The 18,723-nt window shown below is 35.8% G+C and overlaps 1 long non-coding RNA gene across 2 annotated transcripts in view; it reads left to right on the plus strand.

Moving 5' to 3' along the window:
* Positions 1-860: 860 nt before the first annotated feature.
* The window catches only part of LOC139796357 (uncharacterized), a 136,207-nt gene continuing 118,344 nt past the window's right edge, over positions 861-18,723 (plus strand). For both annotated transcript variants that reach the window (XR_011725971.1, XR_011725970.1), the window contains exons 1-2: positions 861-968; positions 1,517-1,640. This is a non-coding gene — a long non-coding RNA (uncharacterized lncRNA). The remainder of the gene's footprint in view (positions 969-1,516; positions 1,641-18,723) is intronic.

An 18,723-nucleotide genomic window follows, 5' to 3' on the forward strand; every position in this document is an offset into this window, starting at 1 on the left:
AGTATTTTATCTCTACTGAGAGAGATAGAGAATTTTCTGTCACTTGAAGTTTCTGTATATTTGTGTATCATGAAGCCTGAAAGTTCAATACAATTTATTAGTCTCAGTATGGTTTAACTGAGTAGTATTCAAGGGTTTGTCTTAATTTAAAGGTCAGAGAAGATGATCCAGTCATCATAAATGCATTTATATGCAGTCAGGAGATAATTTAATAAAATTACCACATCATATTAAGGAAGTAATTAGATAAGTATCAACCACACATATCTTTAAATAAATTAAAAATTAAACAAGACAACAAATAAATAAGTAAAGCTGATGAGATAAGGTAAAAGAGCAACAAAAACTAGATCCATTGCTTAGTGCTCAACGTATTCTATCAGGGATTAGATTCCCTGATAGATTGTACTGGATATAGCACAAATATATCACACAAGGATAGAAACTGTCCCACAGGGCTTATATTCTAAACACCTGACTAAACACAACAACACAACAAGCAGGGTCTGCCTGGCAAGATAAGGTTACTGTCCCAGCAGGCATGTGTGAGTACATCTGATGTGAACAAATAAGAGTGGCTCATATCAATGGTAACATCACAATTATTTCTAGTAATATTTTGTTACATATTTTCCATTACCTTTTAAGACATACAGATTAATAATTGTGTTTCTTCATATCTCATAGCATGCAAAAATGTCACCGTCAAGTGTATTTTTAACTTTCAAGCTTATTAATGTAAAGTAAAATTCAAAAGTCAAAGCATGACCTTGATTTTCACTTATAGATTTTCCCCTGACATTGCTTTGACATGGCATGTCAAGGGAATCTACTGATCACTAACACTTCCCCAAATTTGCTGACTGCAAGTTAGTATTACAAACCATTAACTCTGACAGGAATGCACATTGAAGGCAACCTGCTTGTGGTGAAATCAACTTTTCACCAAGGGACATCAGAGAAGAGAGGTAAAACTTATGACCAGCATTTTCACTACATAGCTCTAAAAGCAACAACTAATCTGAAATAGATTTATAGTATGTAAGCAGAATGAAGGGCAAGAGGCTATAAACCTGTAATAAATATAATTTAATTAATGACTTCAGAATTAGTGTTCTTTTTGTCTATAATAGTTACACCATGAGATGACAAACCTTCTGGAGTTTTGCCTCAGGGTTCACTTAGCAAAGAGTGTAGTCATTACCCCATAAACAGGTCATAAACATTATTAGCTTGTTGACAGACAACTTATATGCCTAAGGGGAAATTTCAGACAGAAAACAGAAATCTAATAATTTCAGCATTAACCACCTTCATAAACTGTTATACTGACTCAGCAGATTAATGTCTTGGTCAGGATTTGTATTAAAGAGTAGTAATAAAGCTCTGCCTAGAATCCCTGCCATTCATGGTGTGACATCTATGAAAGAGTGAATATTATATCTGTTTGTTTGAGTAAAAACTGTGTACAACTGTAGAATACAAACCAATTCTTTCTTGCCCCTCTTTTCTTCAGATTTATTATAATATGTCAGGATGAACCCACAGGCTATGTAAAAAAGCAGTGAAGCTCAAAGTAATTCACAAAACTTATCATTATTGACTCCCTGATACATGGAACCATAGTCATTGATGCACTGGTAAGTCAAATACACATTTTTATTTAATTATTATTATTTATTAAATAATGATAATGATAATGATAATAATAATACTTATTATTATTATTATTATTATTATTATTATTATTATTATTATTATTATTATTATAACAACCTAACTTATTGTGGTTATTTATCATAATCACATGTATTGTTTCTGAAAAATGTTGAATGAATGAAGGACATTTTTAATATGTCCTTAATTCATAATATATAAGATTTTAAGGCACTGTAAGAAACTTAAGACAAGATTTAAGTAGATTCTTCTAACAGCCTTTACTCATATGATAAAATGAATTGAATATAAGAATAAAAAAATGCTGCGAATGACTGTTACATTCAACAGTATATTCAGTAAAAAAAATCATGTCATACAATTAAAATATTTTAATACACTTTTTTTTAGAGCCAGAGGCATTTGTATTCATATTTTCAGATTAGATTAACATGCACAGTTTCATCATTGAGTATTTATAGAAAATAATCAGAGTTGTATTAAATTTTTATTCCCTTACATACAAATCATGACTAGCTTCTTTATATTGGGGAGTTTAACATGCTTTACTCTATTTATGTTAAAGAAATATTAGGACATCAGGACCAAGATGATTCTTAGATTTATATTTCTTCTCTAAAGAAAAAAACATGGATAATAACATAAAATAGCAACTTCATCTATGTTTCTATGGATTCCTGACTGACTGTAAGAAGTAACATTTCTAGAACTGACAGGTAAAATGTTATTGGGAAGCGTCTTGAACTCTGAGGTAACATTTTTTTATTTTATTTTTCAAAACTCCTGAAAATCTGGGGAGGTAACTTTTCATACACTGAAGTGGCATTTTAAGAAAAATCTGTGTCACATTATCTCTTTAGAAACCCAGAGAAGCAAGTGTATGGTGAAGCAAGCTCACTCCTAATCCTTGTAGTTCAGGTGGAATGAACATTCAGTCAGCTTTTGGTTTACTTTTCTCCCCCTCTCTTTGCAAGGAGGAACAGTCAGCATGAAATAGGGGATTTACCTTTTATTCTTAATACATGTATTTCACATCCACTTGGAGATTAGCCAAAATATCAAAAGCACAAAAAAGCATGGAAAAACTGCTGAGGAAATAGTTGTAAACATTTGGAAGCAAATACTTTCTCCCTCCCTTTCTTCTTTGAAAACCTCTTTGTAAACTTACATTCTAGGTCACCTTCTGAACACAAAAAAGTACTATGAAATCTAATGATCCACAGAAATAAAGACTGTTATATAAATTACTGCAGAATAGCAGATTTAAATATGACCCTGTTAAGAAAAAATTCTTTCTTTCCTGAACTGAAAGTATGGGCTATGTTGTTGGCTATAAATTTAATATAATAAAATTTTATCTCCCTGTCTTTTTCACATTAAGTAGTTTCATTAACATCCGTAGGGCAACACAAATGGGTAAGGTAAGCTAGATTTGTTCCCAATTTATTTTCTTCTCTGACTTATTTTAATGCAAACACCTTTGAAGACTTTGTATAACCACTTCAAAAATTTAAACAGAACCTCAAGAGAGGTTGTGTAATTTTCAGTTCACTGAACCAGAGAATAGTCTCTCAAAGCTGTTTCAGTGTTGTCATTACTTCCACCTACAAAAGAAACAGTGACGATGTAAAGTGGGAACAAGAATAAATAAGCAAATACTTTCCTAAAGGAAAACTTTTAGAAAGTGCCTATCCAACATGTTTCCCTTTTCTAGAAAGTTTCACCTATAGTACATATTGGAACTCTAATTTCAGTATCTGAAATACACTGAGTCTATACACTGAGTCCTTCAATATATTTCTTCACTTTTCTATTAAAGAACCAGTTAGAACAAGCACTTTGCTGAACACCATACACTTAAATCAGACCCAAACTGCAGTTTTCAAACCTACATAAATTAATGATGTGTCTAAGGAAGCTGCAGGTTTGATGACTACTTGCGTGTATGCTTTCAAATAGGAATACAAACAGACATTTTTTCCTTAGAGAATAAGGTCTTTTGAAATCTCTGTTTTACTGACCTGAAGGCTGCACACATCCTGAAGGATAGTCTCATGAAAATTACATTAAAGAGGAGCTTATGTCTCATGAAAATTATACTTTGACCACAAATTAGTGACAGGCTGTAGCTCTATTTAACTAAATCAGATTTGAAGCATCTTATTTTCTGTAAATGAGAAATCCTTGGCAATACTGTCTGTGCAAGAATTAAAACTTAACCCTTTGAGTTATATATCCTGTGAAAGTTTGAAAACATTCTGCTTTTTATATTTGCTTTGCACATTGTGAATGAGCTTGATTTCATACTCTAATTCAAAATAGTCAGGTCCATAGCCACTGGTGACATATGTACTTGTGTACAGATATATATGTGTTTGTATACTCACAAAAAATGCTGCCTATATGTTATATGGAAATTCATTAAGCACTTTATAGGCTCATTCATATTAGCTAATTCAGTGGAAATGCATTACATTAACAAATGCAGCAAATAATTCATTTAAGATTTGTGACAGTTTTCATGTTATTTTTATTGAAGAGCTTCCTAGAAGTTTGCTTCCTTTTGCTGGATATTGTTGTTAATATTCACAGTATCTCTGAGAACTATCATTTTTATCAGTCACATAGAACTGTATTCTTACAGAAATCTTAGATCTGTGATATTAGTTATTAGATAACCAAACTAAAATCTCCAAGGCATTAAAAATTCCATAAAATGAGGGAAACTCAAGCTAGTAAGTCCAGTAGGAAGCCACTAAGCCAGATAGGGCCTGGCCCACTTGTCCCATGAGAAGAGGCTGAGAAAACCAGATTTGTTCAGCCTGGAGAAGAGAGACAGCTTTTGGGGGGGGACCTAAGAGCAGCCTCCTAGTAGCTATGGTTGTTAAGAATGTCAAAGAGAAGCTCTTCACAGTGGCACATGTGGGTAAGAGGCAACTTGTGTACAAGTTAAAATACGAGTGGTTCAGACAGGATATAAAAGAAAAAAAATGATGTCAGAATATTTAATATTGGAGCTAATTTCCAACCAATGCTCACATCACCTTCTTTAGAGGTTTTCAAGGCATGGACAAAGCTGTGGGAAACGTGGGCTGAACTCATTGGATGCTGCTTTGAGGAACTGGATTAGAAACCTCCCAAGGAACCTTTGAAAATCATGTGTAATACCAATGTCAGTAGAACATCAGGAAGGGATAAAAGATATTTAAGATGTAAACCAAAATATATATAATAGATGTTTAAACAGGCTTTTTTTCAATATTTGCTGATTTATAAATTATATAAAGATGGAAAGTGTGAGGACTCTGCCCACTGTTAGACACAGCTGAGCAGAAGTCAGTGTTTCCAGTTTACAGAAAAGGTGTCACTAGTTTGTAACTGCCCAGTGTTTTCCTTAATGTTCTATGGCTGAATCTCAAGAGTAAAATTTGTGGGTTTCTATTCATGTCTTGTCATAGATTTACACACACTAACACCTTGTTGAAATGATCTTATAAAGCTCTATCACACTGAACAATAAACCTTCACAAATATTTGACACCAAACTTAACCTGTAGTCATGTTTAATAGAATAAGGTTAGCAATGGTGTCTTTGAGTATTTATGACAACACTGAGGTCTGTGGGGTTTCAATGCTACCTTGGAATACATATGTATTAAGAGCAGCCAACAGCTAAGCAGGATCACAGGATAATTTAATTTGGAGGGGACCTCAGGATGTTTCTAGTTCAAGCCCTGCTCAGAGCAGAACTGATTCTGAGGTCATATCAAGTTTCTCAGGGCTTCATCCATTTGGGTCCTGAGAACCTGTGAGGGTGGAGACTGCACAGATCTGGAAAGCCTCTTGCACTGCTATACTTGTCTCTTTGAGAAGAAAAAAGCTCTGCTTGCATCCAGTATGAACCATTCTTTTTTCATTTCTCTTTCAACTTCATATCTCACATTCTCACCTGATGATTCATATTAATATGAACTGCAGTTAGCACGTAAACAGTGGGAAAACAGCTAACAGTTTATTTGAATTTCTAAGAGTATTTATCAAGGTTCCTTGAGAACTACTATTAGAGAAACAGAGAAGTTATAAGTTTATACAGAGCATTAACAGTTAAGTTGTTTATATTCTCAGCACAGGATATAAATTGTGTATGAGAAAAAAAGAGACTGGACAAATATATGGAAATCTATCAAGGGTTATTTTACACAACACCATCTCTAGAGTAGTTTGTACTTAGAGCACAGCCCTGAGTACTCAGGGAGGCAAAATGTCATTGTGTGTTTATTCTGCTTTTGTACTCTTCCCTAATTTTCCATTATTGGCAACTGCTGGAGATAGAATATTTAGTTGGGGTACAGCAAAACAGTCATAAAACTATGAAATCATAAAATTTTCCATTTCACTCCTGGATACTGATCATGTGATCATGCTCAAGTAATTAATGGGCTTTCTTTCAAAATAAACAAACTGACCATCTTTCTGTAAGATCAGTAACAGATGTGGATTTAGAGTAACCAAGCCTGGAACTGACTCTAGCATGTATAATTACATATCTTTTTTTCCCTACTATTATCCCAAGAATTTCTACTCCTCTTTCACCTCATTCTTTGCTTCTAAACAATCCACATCTTCACACACCAACACCCTGTGTCATGTAGTCCATATTTATACCATCATATAAATTATAAATTAGTTTATTACGTTAACTATAATTACATTATAATTACATAAAAATAATTAAATTATTCTGAATACTATGGGCACAGATCCAATACACAGGAGCCAGAGAAGATCTGGTCAAATGCTAGACCATGTGAATGCACTCTGCTCTTCCTGGTGCAACAATCCCAGAGCTGTGTGGAGATAAACCACATTGCACCACTAGGCCTGCAGGGATCACTATAAATCATGGACACATTCAGCAGCCCAAATGTTACCCATATGATCTGAATATTCAGGCTGGCCCAGGAGAAAAATCTGGATCCTTTTTACATGAGTTTAATCTGGAATTACAAAAGGCACTGTGTGTGCACAAGCAGGAAGGCATCTGGCACCACCTGTGTGTGCGTTTCATTGTCTTTTCCTTAACGTTTCTGCTAATATTACATTAATCTCTACATCAAACTTGATTCCAAAACCCAGGATATGCTTTGTGCCTGTGTAAACCACTGAATGTCTATTTACGATGACCATGAAGGAGAAGGAAAAAAATTGATATGACGAATATCAGCCAAAACGAGGAATTTATTCAGCAGTGGTAGAATATTTTTGTTTGCCTCCACCAAACCTTCTTTTACTTTTGTGAGAGGCACTTGTCACTTAAATGTTACTGAAGAATCTTCAGGAATGCTTCACAAAACAGTCTTTAAGCACTCAAATCCAACCTGGAAATGATAGCTAATTAAAAGCACTTAAAAATTTCTTTGTGCAACGGAAGTGTCTTCTTTGCCACGTTACAACCCTTGATATTGAATGACACACAGAGAAATGACACAGACACTTCAGCTAGCTCTAAAAGCATTCCTAAATCATTAGAATAAGGGTATTGGTTTAGAGATTTGTGACACACATTTAAATGTCAGAAGCAAAATTCTGAACTCAAAAAAAAGAGATAATTTTCAACTAATGTATAAACTATAGAATATGGGGTTTAAACACTCTGGGTTTTTCTTTCTTGGTTTTTTTCCTCACAGAGCACTTTCTATTACCACTTTTGACACTACCTGAGCTTATAAACTGATGTTCAGTCTGCTGTTGTGGTCATAAAAGAAATGTCTGCTACAATCTTATCTATATGTACAAATTTTATTCCCATTTAATGCTAAAATTAAAGGTTCTCAATTAGTACAAATTAAGTGCCTTTTCTTTGTATTTTCAGCTATTTTTACTTTCTTGGTCATATTGAAGTTTTGTGATTGGTGTTAGAAGATCCAAGAGTCACCTCTGTCTCTGAAACAAAGCCCTGCTGAGAAGTGTCTCTAGAAAATGAGCATCCAGTCTCTATTATTATAGTCTGTGGGAAGGAATGACAGTCAGTGAAATGGACTCATTTTTGAGAAAATCAGCTTTGTCACATACAGACTGAGTCTCTAAGGGGTTAAAAATTTCTTGGCATGGTCAGAAGCAGTCTTTGAGGCAGCCTTGAATACACAGGGGCAGCATCATCTCCAGTGCTTCTTATTTTAGGAATATGAAGCCAACAAGTTAGATAACTTCTCCCAAGATAAATAAAATAGTTTGAAAACCACAGAGCAGAGAACTCCCAGGAAACATTTCGCTTTCTCCTGCCTCAAGCAAGACTTTTCCTCCTAATGGAAACTCTTCATTCTACACTAGCACGTCATGAGTATCTGCTTTGATGAGTCAAGTTTCTCTAGAAAGAAAATGGATCTCCCAAAGTAATCAACTTGTTTGAAGGGTAAATGAGGTTTAACCCATCTCTCTCATACAAACTTTCATATAGAGGGCTATTGTGCAGTGTCACCAGAACATTGCTGGTCTTCCTTGGAGCTCCCCAGTATGCCCAGGCAGTGTACAAACTTAATTGCTCACTTTTTCATATGCTAGCCTGTCTTCCTTATGGAATAGCTATATTACATACCAAAACACTAAAATAGACATAATTTCTTTCCTTTTTGTCTCGTCACAGGTCAAATTCAGGGGGAAATATGTTAGGCAATTTGAATAAGTGACCCACATAGGTTTTAAGTACTCTTCAAAATTAAAATCTGGTTTAGACATACATACCTTACATTTTCTTGTTTTCTTTTCTTTTGGATAAGCCATTCCTTTGTTTGAGCAGGAAATCTGGAAAGTAGGCATGGAAAAATTTATCAGTAGAAAGAAAACTAATTCTATGAAGCACTGGCAAAATAACATATCAGAAATAAACTGAGAGTGAGACCTCACTGTAGAACAGAATTGTTAAAGTTAAGAAGCTGCAACAAAACCAAAAAAAAAACAAAAAACAACTATCAACCTTGTTTGGATATAGCTTCACAGTATTTGTTAAGAGAAATTAGGAACATGCACCACTTTCTACAGCTCCAGCCCAGCACCCTCCTGCCCTGCCACAGCTCTGTATCTTGTCTTTGCCCCATTAGGTTTGTTTGTCATGTTTGTGTCTGTTTTGTTTATCACTCCCTTCCTTCCTTTCACTGTGTTTCACAAGTTCCTAGATCAGAAAATCTCACTGACACAAGCATACCTATATTCCACATACTCTTTCCAATTTATGTGACTGACCAGATTTGGTTTTCTTTGCTGCCTCCCTTATGGTTTCTTGGTCAGGTTTGTGTCTCTGTATGTTCTTACTCATGGCCTCCTACTCTCAGTACCCCTTACTGCCCTGAAAAGTCCTTGACTGGACATCATTTAAGGAGCTGATGGTGACTTCTTCCACATACCCTTTCAATATTCAGTATTTTTAATGAAAGTTATAGCCACAAGCATAAAGTAATTCTGGCACAAAGACTGATAAAAAGTGTATTTTACAATAGGTAGGTTTCTAACATGTCTGCATTCATTCATCTGAGTTAGTCATAGTTTAGCTACATATACATTCTGTAAAAGAAATAAGACGTTTCTAGGGTGACTTACCTGATTTCAATCGCTCCCTAAGAATACCTAAATGTCTTCCTTAAATATAAAGATGTATTTGCAGTCAGATGAATCTTCAGAGAATGGTTAGATTTGTGAGAACTAGCTAGACTGGTAAAATGGTATTAAAATAAGATGTGTTATAACCCAATACAAAGTTTTTAATCTATGACCATGGAATGGAGACCACAAAGACAAAATGGAAGTCTGGACTTTAGATAATATTAACATATAGAAATATCTCCTAGGTCTCATAAGAATGTGGTGACAAAAGACCTAATAAGGACTATGAATATAAAAAATAAAGTGGTGCTTATTAAGAGCTTCTATCTCTTCAATATTTGTTACAGAAACTGATACTGGGCTAGTCCACTCCTTTCTGATGTGCACCTATTTTAAAAGTTGAGGGGGAGTGGAACAAAGAAGGGAGAGGGGAATCAGGCATAAAAAGTGCCACAAAAAATAACAGAGAGATGGAAGGAATCAATCAAAAGGAAACAGAGCTTATTTGATATACTGTCACAAGGAAAAAATAGGAACTTGTTAGTTGATTTGTTAATCTCTTGATTAAGGCCTATCAATAGCCTATGGCTGCAGTGTGACAAAGTTTAATTGAAAGCAAGGTTTCTATCTTTATGATACAGCGATTTAAGAGACCTTTAAATGATTTGCCATTGGAACAGAATATTAGAAGAAGGTATGGATGTTCATGGTCTTCAAATTACAGAAGGACACCTGCTGGAAAGCATATTTCAGCAAAGCACAAGTCACTGGCCTTGCTATGGAGCAACTGAGCCAATCAGTAATCTGTGTTACAGTGGGGTCAGGTTAGACCCCCTGGCCTTAAGCTCTGTGAATCCATGAAAAATCACAGGAAAGTGTAAAAGCTGACTTCAGAGCTACAGCTGCCTGGCTAATCATTTTAGAAACAAAAAGCCCTGACACTAACAGCTCAAAGATGGTGATAAAAGGTCAGTACAAAAATGTTTTTTAAAACATTAACTATGACTGTCATGTCTCAAAGGAGCAACTTCCACAAAACCTTAAAAAAAAAAAAATCAAGATTTATTATTTATTCCACCTATTTTTTTTCAGTTCAATATTTTCTTTCTGATTTATAGTTATAGACGTGCAAACAGTAAAAGTATTTTGATTCTTCCTTCAAATAGTTTTGAATTTCCAGCATAGTGCACCCATCCTAGTTGGGAACTGATTATTTGAGAACCTCATAATAGCAGATACAAGAAACAGTGAATACTTTTGTTGATCTCTTTTTTCTTTTCTTTTCTTTTTTTTTTTTCTTTTTCCTTTTTTTTACTGGCTTATTACCTTACTGGGACAATTGGCCCAGCAGGTGTTGCTACATGTTATTCCCTGAGGAGGCTTCCTGCTGGCAAATTGGTTTGAAATCAAGAATTGCATTTATAATCTTGACAATAATACCCATCAGAAACATGCTAGTGAAAGCTGGATGAAAGGCAGATCATCTTTTTTCCCAAAGCTGAGGCATAAAGGTTTTCAAAGTATTTTCCCTCTTATTTTTAGCAAAGAACTTCTGATATACAATACACCATCCAAAAAAAAAGATAAAACTTAGATATTCCTGTTCTTAACTATTAACTTTGTATATATATTTGATATATCTGAGATTCAGGGTCATAATTGCAAGTCCTCAATAACTTCTGTGACCTCTATATGGATATGTGACCTCTATATGGATACTGTGTGGATACTGATCCACCTGGAGCACTGTGTCCAGTTCTGGAGTCCCCAAAATAAGAAGGACTCAGAGCTCCTGGAATATCTCCAGAGCAGAGCCACAGAAATGATCAGAGGGCTGGAGCACCTCCTCTATGCATCCAGGCTGAGGAAGTTGGGGTTGTTCAGCCTGAAGAAGGAGGCTCTGAAGTAACCTTATAGTGGCTTTCCAATACCTGAAAGGGGCCTACAAGAAAGCTGGGGTAGTGCTTTTTGCATGCTCAGGGAGGTTGTGGATGCCTCATCCCTTGAAATGTTCAAGGCCAGGCTGGATAGGGCCTTGAGCAACCTGATCTAGTGGAAGGTGTCCCTGCCCATGCAGGGGAGGGGGTTGGAACTGGATGATCTTTAAGGTCCCTTCCAACCCAAACCACACTGATTCTATGATTATGTACATGAATATAGCAGAAAATTATACAAATACTTTTTGCTGTATGGATTTTGAAGTTAATTTGTTTCTTGTGATTTCTTATTATTTATATAAACATTACACTTACAACTAAACTTTTTTAAGATCTCTAATTTTCTGTATTTTTAAATATACTCAGGCAAAATTCCTTCTGAAATAAGTGAGAACTTTCCTTGTCTCTGTATAGGAAGACTGTATAGTTAATGTAAAGTGTATGTGAAGATTTTGAAAAGAAAAAATAAGTTTGTTCTAGAATAAGAATTTCAGTTCACTTCAGTTCACAGCTCCTGATTGAAAGCCTTCTCTCCCTTAGAACAGGCAATGTTCTATAAACCTATAAACCCTAGACAAGGGACTTACCATCACCACAGGGGAAGGAAAAACTTTGCAGTTTGTCTTGTACTCTAATCATATCCAGATGGGCATATTAATCTTTCAAGTAGGATTCATTTGCCCTGATTTTGAATGTCTACAGTCTAACTCGCTTAAGCTACTTATAGGATATAGGATGGCATTCTTTTGACTAAACATGCACTTGGCAATATGGTCACTAGCTCAGATGCAGAGCATCGCACTTAGTGTAAGAATTCCACCCTTAGGACCATTTCCAATGTATGCAGTTTATGTCAATCTGAGCCAGCATCAGGCAGCAACCAGAGTCCATGACACTGCCCTTCTTTTCCACTGCACCCTGTGAAAATGGAATGCTGCAAGTAACATTTCATGAGGAATGACCAACACAGTCAAACAAAGTCATTTAGTTTGATCCCACTTGATAGAAGTAATTTTCTGACCTTGCATGGCCAGATAGCCCAAAGTCAGTTTTCATATCAAAAAATCCCAAGATAAACAAAATGTTAATGGAAATACAGCACTTGCTTCTCCTGCTGACCTCAGCAACAGTGTTTCTTAGTATGTTTTAGAACAAGATTACCTGTGATTACCCATTCTCCTTCCTTTTCAAGTGAAGCCATCATCATAACAGTCTACTAGGACTCACAATCACTATATGGATAGAATGCCTAAATGCCTTTACAGAAGAACTGTAAAACTCGTAGGTATTAATGGTTAAAATAAGCCCTCCTGAGTATTCAAAGGAAATGTGATTACAATCTTGCCATGAAGGACAGAAAACTACAAAGATGTAAGCACTAGAAAAAAAAATAATTCCTCTGATGTGATGGCATCACGATGAGGCTTGAAGAAAATAGCCATGAGGATGTTAGGTGAGACTACACGGCCAACACACAGTGGTGAAATACACTGAGAATATCAAAGTAAGCATTGTAAGAAAGTTTTCAATCCTTTCAAATCCAGTTTACAGGCAGTACTCTAGGTCTCTATAAGGCAAAAGATCCTGCAGAAGTTTGAAATATGAAGCTTCAGTCCCATTGATTATCCAGCCAGTATATTTTACATGCCCCATTTAATATGTTGCTCTAAAACAGTTCACAAACCACCAAACAAGTGCTAAATGCTAAAATTGCATGCATAAATTGGTATGGCTTCGTGAGCTCAAATAGATCTATTTCTGCTCTTATCAGCTTTCCAGAGAACTTGTGTAATTGAAATACTAAAACTAAAAGATCAATGTATTTTTAACTCCTCTGAAATGCACCGCTGAAAATTAAATCCAAAAATCATGCCAGATCTGGTTACACATTCAGGCACCCTTGACTGTGACTATGCACAACTAGAATGTCTCCACAGATTTCTCTGCGAATGAGATTTACTTAAAATGGACAAACTGGTGGAAACTAAACTCCAGAGGAGGAAGTTTGGAAACTGCTTATGTGAGAACCTCATAATAGCAGATATGAGAAACAGTGAATACTTCTTGTTGATCTCTTCCTTCTTTTCTTTTTTTTTTTTTTTTTCTTTTTTGACTCTACCTGTGGAACAGATATAAGTGTAATGCACTAATGCAAGGATTACAGAGCTCTCCAGGAGGGAAAGGGCAGGGCCCTGAGTATACCAATATCACTCTCCTCAGCCCCATTTGGAGCCCCCATTCACACATCTTCTTTTTGGGCCATAGCTGCATTTCAGCTCAGGTCCTGTCCCATGGCTCTTGTCAAGCTATACTACATGTATGTTCTATCCAACCTTGAGAATCTTGATGATTTGACTTTCTGACTCAGCATTCCTGACTCATCTGGTAACCAGTGGACTCTTGACTGTCCAGGTTGCCACCAAATCAGCTCTGCTCTTCATGACTGGGACTGTCTTGCTGTCCCTTGGCTCCCGCTTGCCTTCCCTTTGCTCTCTCTCTGAAATAAACACCATTACTTCTAGATTCGGATGGAGTAAACCGAAAAAGAAAATACCTTTTATCCAGATTTTAGCTGTAATTTACTGATAGGATGGTCAGTGTTCTGAGCTAAACCTTTGGTTCCACCAGATTAGACATATGCATCATTCTTCCCTATCACCAAATTAAGTTGGGTTATTTTGAACTGTCAAATCTGACTATGTAAATTAAACAAGTCTTCCTTTTTTTTTTTTTTTTTTTTTTTGTGAAGGGGTTTTGTTTGTTTATTGTTTATTGTTGGTTATGTCTTGCCTATTTGCTTGCTTTATTAAAGTTATTTTTATCCTTCCTTTCAAAAAATTGTGGATATCAGTTCAATAAAAATATTTAAGATTGTTAAATGAACCTCCAAACAACTTGAGACTTTATATAGTCTAATAACTTGGCAAAATAATTGTATTTCAAGAATATTGAATGTTTTCTTTTACTGTTGATTTAAGACTACTATTTAAACAGCTAAAATTCTATCATTTTTTTTTAATAGACAACAAATTAAAAGGAACCAGAAGTTAATATTTAACAGCAGAGACAATTTTCATACTGGCCTAGCTATTTGACCTGTGTTTACCAGGAGTATGTTGCTAGACACTAGCAAACAGAAAGGTTTATTTTGTATGACAAGTTGTACACCTTGCAGAAATCCCTGTATCGTGCCCTCTGACCCCCAGGCCTGTATGTCAGATTTATGCAGGGCATATAAGCTCTTCCTAAGTAAACTCCTCATCCACACACAGACAGTGTTTCACACAACACTCCAAGGGAGACAGTGAAGAACTGGCTTCAGGAGCAAAGCTGGCACAAAAGGGCTGTGCCATCAGCTCACTTACATGTCTGTTTTGACAGATCAGCCCTGGCATGAAAACTGGTTTTCCCAGCTAAACCAAGCTCTTAGCCAAATGTAGTGAGAGCTAGAAAAGAAATACTATAGGAGGGGATTGTACTGGCAAGGTATGCTCTACCCTTTGACCTCCAGCACTTTTGGAAAAGGTGGCCTCCAAACTGGTGAGAAGAAGGAAAAAGGAAAAGAAGTGATATTTGCTCTTCCTGGTAAATAAAGTTAACAGAGCAGACAAGTCATATGCCTGTGCAAAGAAATGAAATGAAAAAACAATGCTTAAATGTACCTGCTTCTACTGGAAATGCTGTCTATCATAAAATATTTAATACTAGCTTTTAATTTAATTGTACTAATTAGAACCTTTTTTGGATTTGTCTTTTTCCTAGAACAACATAATTTAATTTGCAACGATGTTTTGTTTGCAAACAGTAAATATTTGAACTTCATTTGACTCTGCTCTGTACCAAGTTGTCAGTTTTTCTCTGTTCTACAGTTTGATTACAAACAGGCCAAATGAACTCTGAAAACCAGAGTAACTAGAGATGGACTCAAAATTTCCCTTGAATAGAATATGGGTTCAGATGAGAAGATTTCCTCCATCAGATATATTAAAATTATGGAGTAGGTAATCGACAAATCTTTTGCAATACCTTTTGAATTGTATTTTTTCTATTTAGTTACACTGAATTTGATACTAAAACTACCAACTCTGTATTATGTTTGATCACAGAAAAACAGTGATTTTCAGCTTTGGCCCTGACTCAGCATTCCTTTGCTATTCTGCAAATTGTTCGACTTCTAATAAATAGAATCCCATGCTGTTCTGATGAGGTCTTACTGCCATTAAGGTGACAATTGCACTCATTTCAGCGACTCCTCAGAACTCTCTAAGGAATTCTTCCAATTTAGCACATAGTAAACTACAGCAGTAGATTGAAAGAGATTTTGTTTCAGGACTCAAACACAGCTCTAGGTTAATGTGGGCCAATGAGTTACTACTATTCCTTAGCTGATCCATGTTATAAACAGTTAATGAAAAAAATTCAAGATAGTGCATTTTACTTCCTAACTACAACAGCCTGATGGAGCATGCACAGATCTGTTTCTGATGTCCAGCTAGTATGTGGGAGTGACTTTACTACATCATGGCAAACCACAAGTGTTGATTGAATTCTAATAATTTTTGGAGGTAGTATTGTAGAAATGTGGATACAAAGAATCTTTATTGAGTCTGGGGAGCAAATGTACATATTAAAGATGTTCTTTAGTTCTTAAGAATATAATGAGCACACTTTGTGCTAAGAAAGGTGTTTGGTTCAACTGGAAAATATACAACAGCAGCATGTAGCTTCATTTCCTCTATTAAGTTATTCCCCTGCTCAGAAGTTTGAGATGGGGAATGGGCATGCAAACCTGTACCTGGGACAATTTCAGCCCAAAATTCACCCAAGATAGAAATAAGGCTGTTTATATCAATCAAGAATGATTCACTAGAGAATCTGAGCCTTTGGGTGCTGTGCTAAATTTTTTTGTACTGGATTCTAAATCCACCTGTTAGAATAAAAGGCTATTGTCAATAATCTGAAAAGTGAAAATTCCAAAGTCACAGTATGATAAAATTTATCTCATACCTTAATTTTCTCTTCATCAGTGCTTTTTTGTTTTTTCCCACTATTTGCTCTCTTCTGCCCACACATGTCCACCCAGACCACAGAAAAAAAATTGTAATCCTCTGAATCTAAAGCACAGGTGACTAACAGCTGTGCTCTGCACTCACACACAAAAAGCACTATGTGAGACAAATCTCTGCACACATTTCACATTTGCATGCAGTAATTATGAAGTATGAATTTACTATTAGTGCTTGAAAACCTTATCATCTGCCAGCTTCTCCATATCGTGCCTTTTTCCACTTTTGTTTGTATCACAACTATTCCAAGCTGATATTCCCACATGAAGATTCTTTTGTTTATTTTTCTAAAAGCAGCCTGCCAGCATTTCCTGCAGTGAGACAAACAGTGAAGTAGTCACCTATAAATCTGGGTGGCATTAAGAAGTGGGTGGTAAGCGACACAGATGAAATGCAACTATATGAAAGAGATTTGTTCTAAAAAGCACCACAAAGTGTTTGTATTGCAGGTGCAGCACTGCTGTTTGAAGGTATCCAGTGACTATCTGCATAAGGCTTCTATGGATAAATCTTTCTCTAGCCAGGAAAAAAACCTGACACTGCTAAAATCCTTTGAGTTTTTCAGCAGGGACTCCTCGATCTCTGAATTTCTATTCCTGCTCTCATCTCTGAGCTATGGCAGACAGCCTGGTATTCACAACACTGCTTCCATTGTGTCACCTGCTCTTTGCTACCTCTGTACCTCTGTGTCTAGCTCAGGAAAGACCAAGGACTGGCTTTGTTTGTCCTTTGCATTTTAAATCTGAAGTCCATGTAGCAAGCCATAAGACAATTTTGTAGCTCATATATTCCTCTCAGATTAGAGCTGCTTGTCAGACCTACTTTTTCTTTCACTGGTATTGAATACATCCTGTGTTCCCCTTATTTTACTGCTGAAAGATAGACTTTGAGGGACTCCAAGAACAAATGAATAAATGGACACTGCTAAGTCAGAAACAGAAGAATAGGTAGGCTTATTTGTCTTCTTATGAATATGCACGACTATAAAAATAAAAATACCCGCACTAAAGACCAAACCCTGGATAAAATGTTTGCAGATTGCTGACCATTTTATTGGAACAAAAACTAATTTTTTTCACAAAACTGTGGGTTGTTTCATGCAAGCATCCTCTTCTCCAATTTCTTCTACCCCTCCGATTTATACAGTTACTGGACAGTAGCTGGATAAAGTTAAGTGGCCCTCATTTTTCTATGATGTTCCATTTTCTATGATGCTCCTTTTATTTTCTGCTTTCAGGAATGAATTCTTGTATTTATATCTGTATTCCAAACGTAATTCCACTTCTTGAGTGCAGGAGAGAAAAGAAAATTTACAAAAATCCCTTTTTCCATTTATTTCCTGCCACTTTTTATAGCTAATGCTTTTCACCTGAGGCTTAAAAAAACCCAAAGCAAAGTACAATGACAGAATTCCTATGTACAAGGCCCATAAAGAAGATTTCAGAAAGTAGAAGCATGTGCAAAAGCAATAATTTTATTACTGTAGTGGAATAATTCTATGCAACTATTATGATTTTTAATCTGGTTGTTTTGAGCTCACACATTATTTGTGAAGCAACCCTAATTTTGTGAGCACATTTCTCATTCAAACAGGGTGACAGCAGTGTGTGATAGTGTGACAGAGATTTGTCCAGTTCTAGACTCTGTTGGTCTTTATTCAAGTCTGAAACCAACCACTTGTGGTGCACTCACTAAGTTGTTTTTTCTCCTAGCTCAATCCACAAATACAGGAGAGTTTACAAAATTTGAACATAATCCCAGTGTGAACAGAAATGCCAGAAGGAAGCTCAGCCTGTTGGGTCATGTAATGGGTGAGTGGAGAAATGTCTGCTAATGTAATGAATGGGCACCAATTTACACCTAATAAGAATTACATATATGTCAAGTTCCACAACTTCTCTTCCTTGCATATTTCATATGGGAGCTAAAACCTAAGGAGAAGATGGAGTTTATCACTAGAAATGTGCCGGCATCTGGTAAAGGAACTGGTTCAACTCATTTCATTGTTTCTTATTCATGATGGCTAATGTTCTTCTGGGCATGCTTATATGTTCTGCAGATGATAGTGCTATTTCTGTTGTTATTTTTGAGATAAGGAATAGCTTTCTTAGCTTGAGATGTTCTTATCTCTTACACTCTATTTTTTAAAAAACAAGAGCAGAAAAATGCATAACTTAAATTACATGTGATTTCAAGAAAATCTTTTCTAGTACAAAGATTAGCACAGCCTGCTGGTTATTATTTAGTAGGACAGTAATAAAATTAACTCTCTTGTCTTTTTTGGTCCATGTGTGTAACTGAAGAAAAAAAAAAAAAAAGCTACGTAAAGATTACCAGTATTACCAGTAAGAGTACTGTGAGATAAAAGGGCAATTCAGATGGGCAAGAATGCTGATCAACGGGCTTGAAAAGTACTAAATGGTTCATCTGGTGACTAACTAGTTTCA

This window comes from Heliangelus exortis, chromosome 4 (assembly GCF_036169615.1).
Source record: "Heliangelus exortis chromosome 4, bHelExo1.hap1, whole genome shotgun sequence".
Taxonomy (NCBI): domain Eukaryota; kingdom Metazoa; phylum Chordata; class Aves; order Apodiformes; family Trochilidae; genus Heliangelus; species Heliangelus exortis.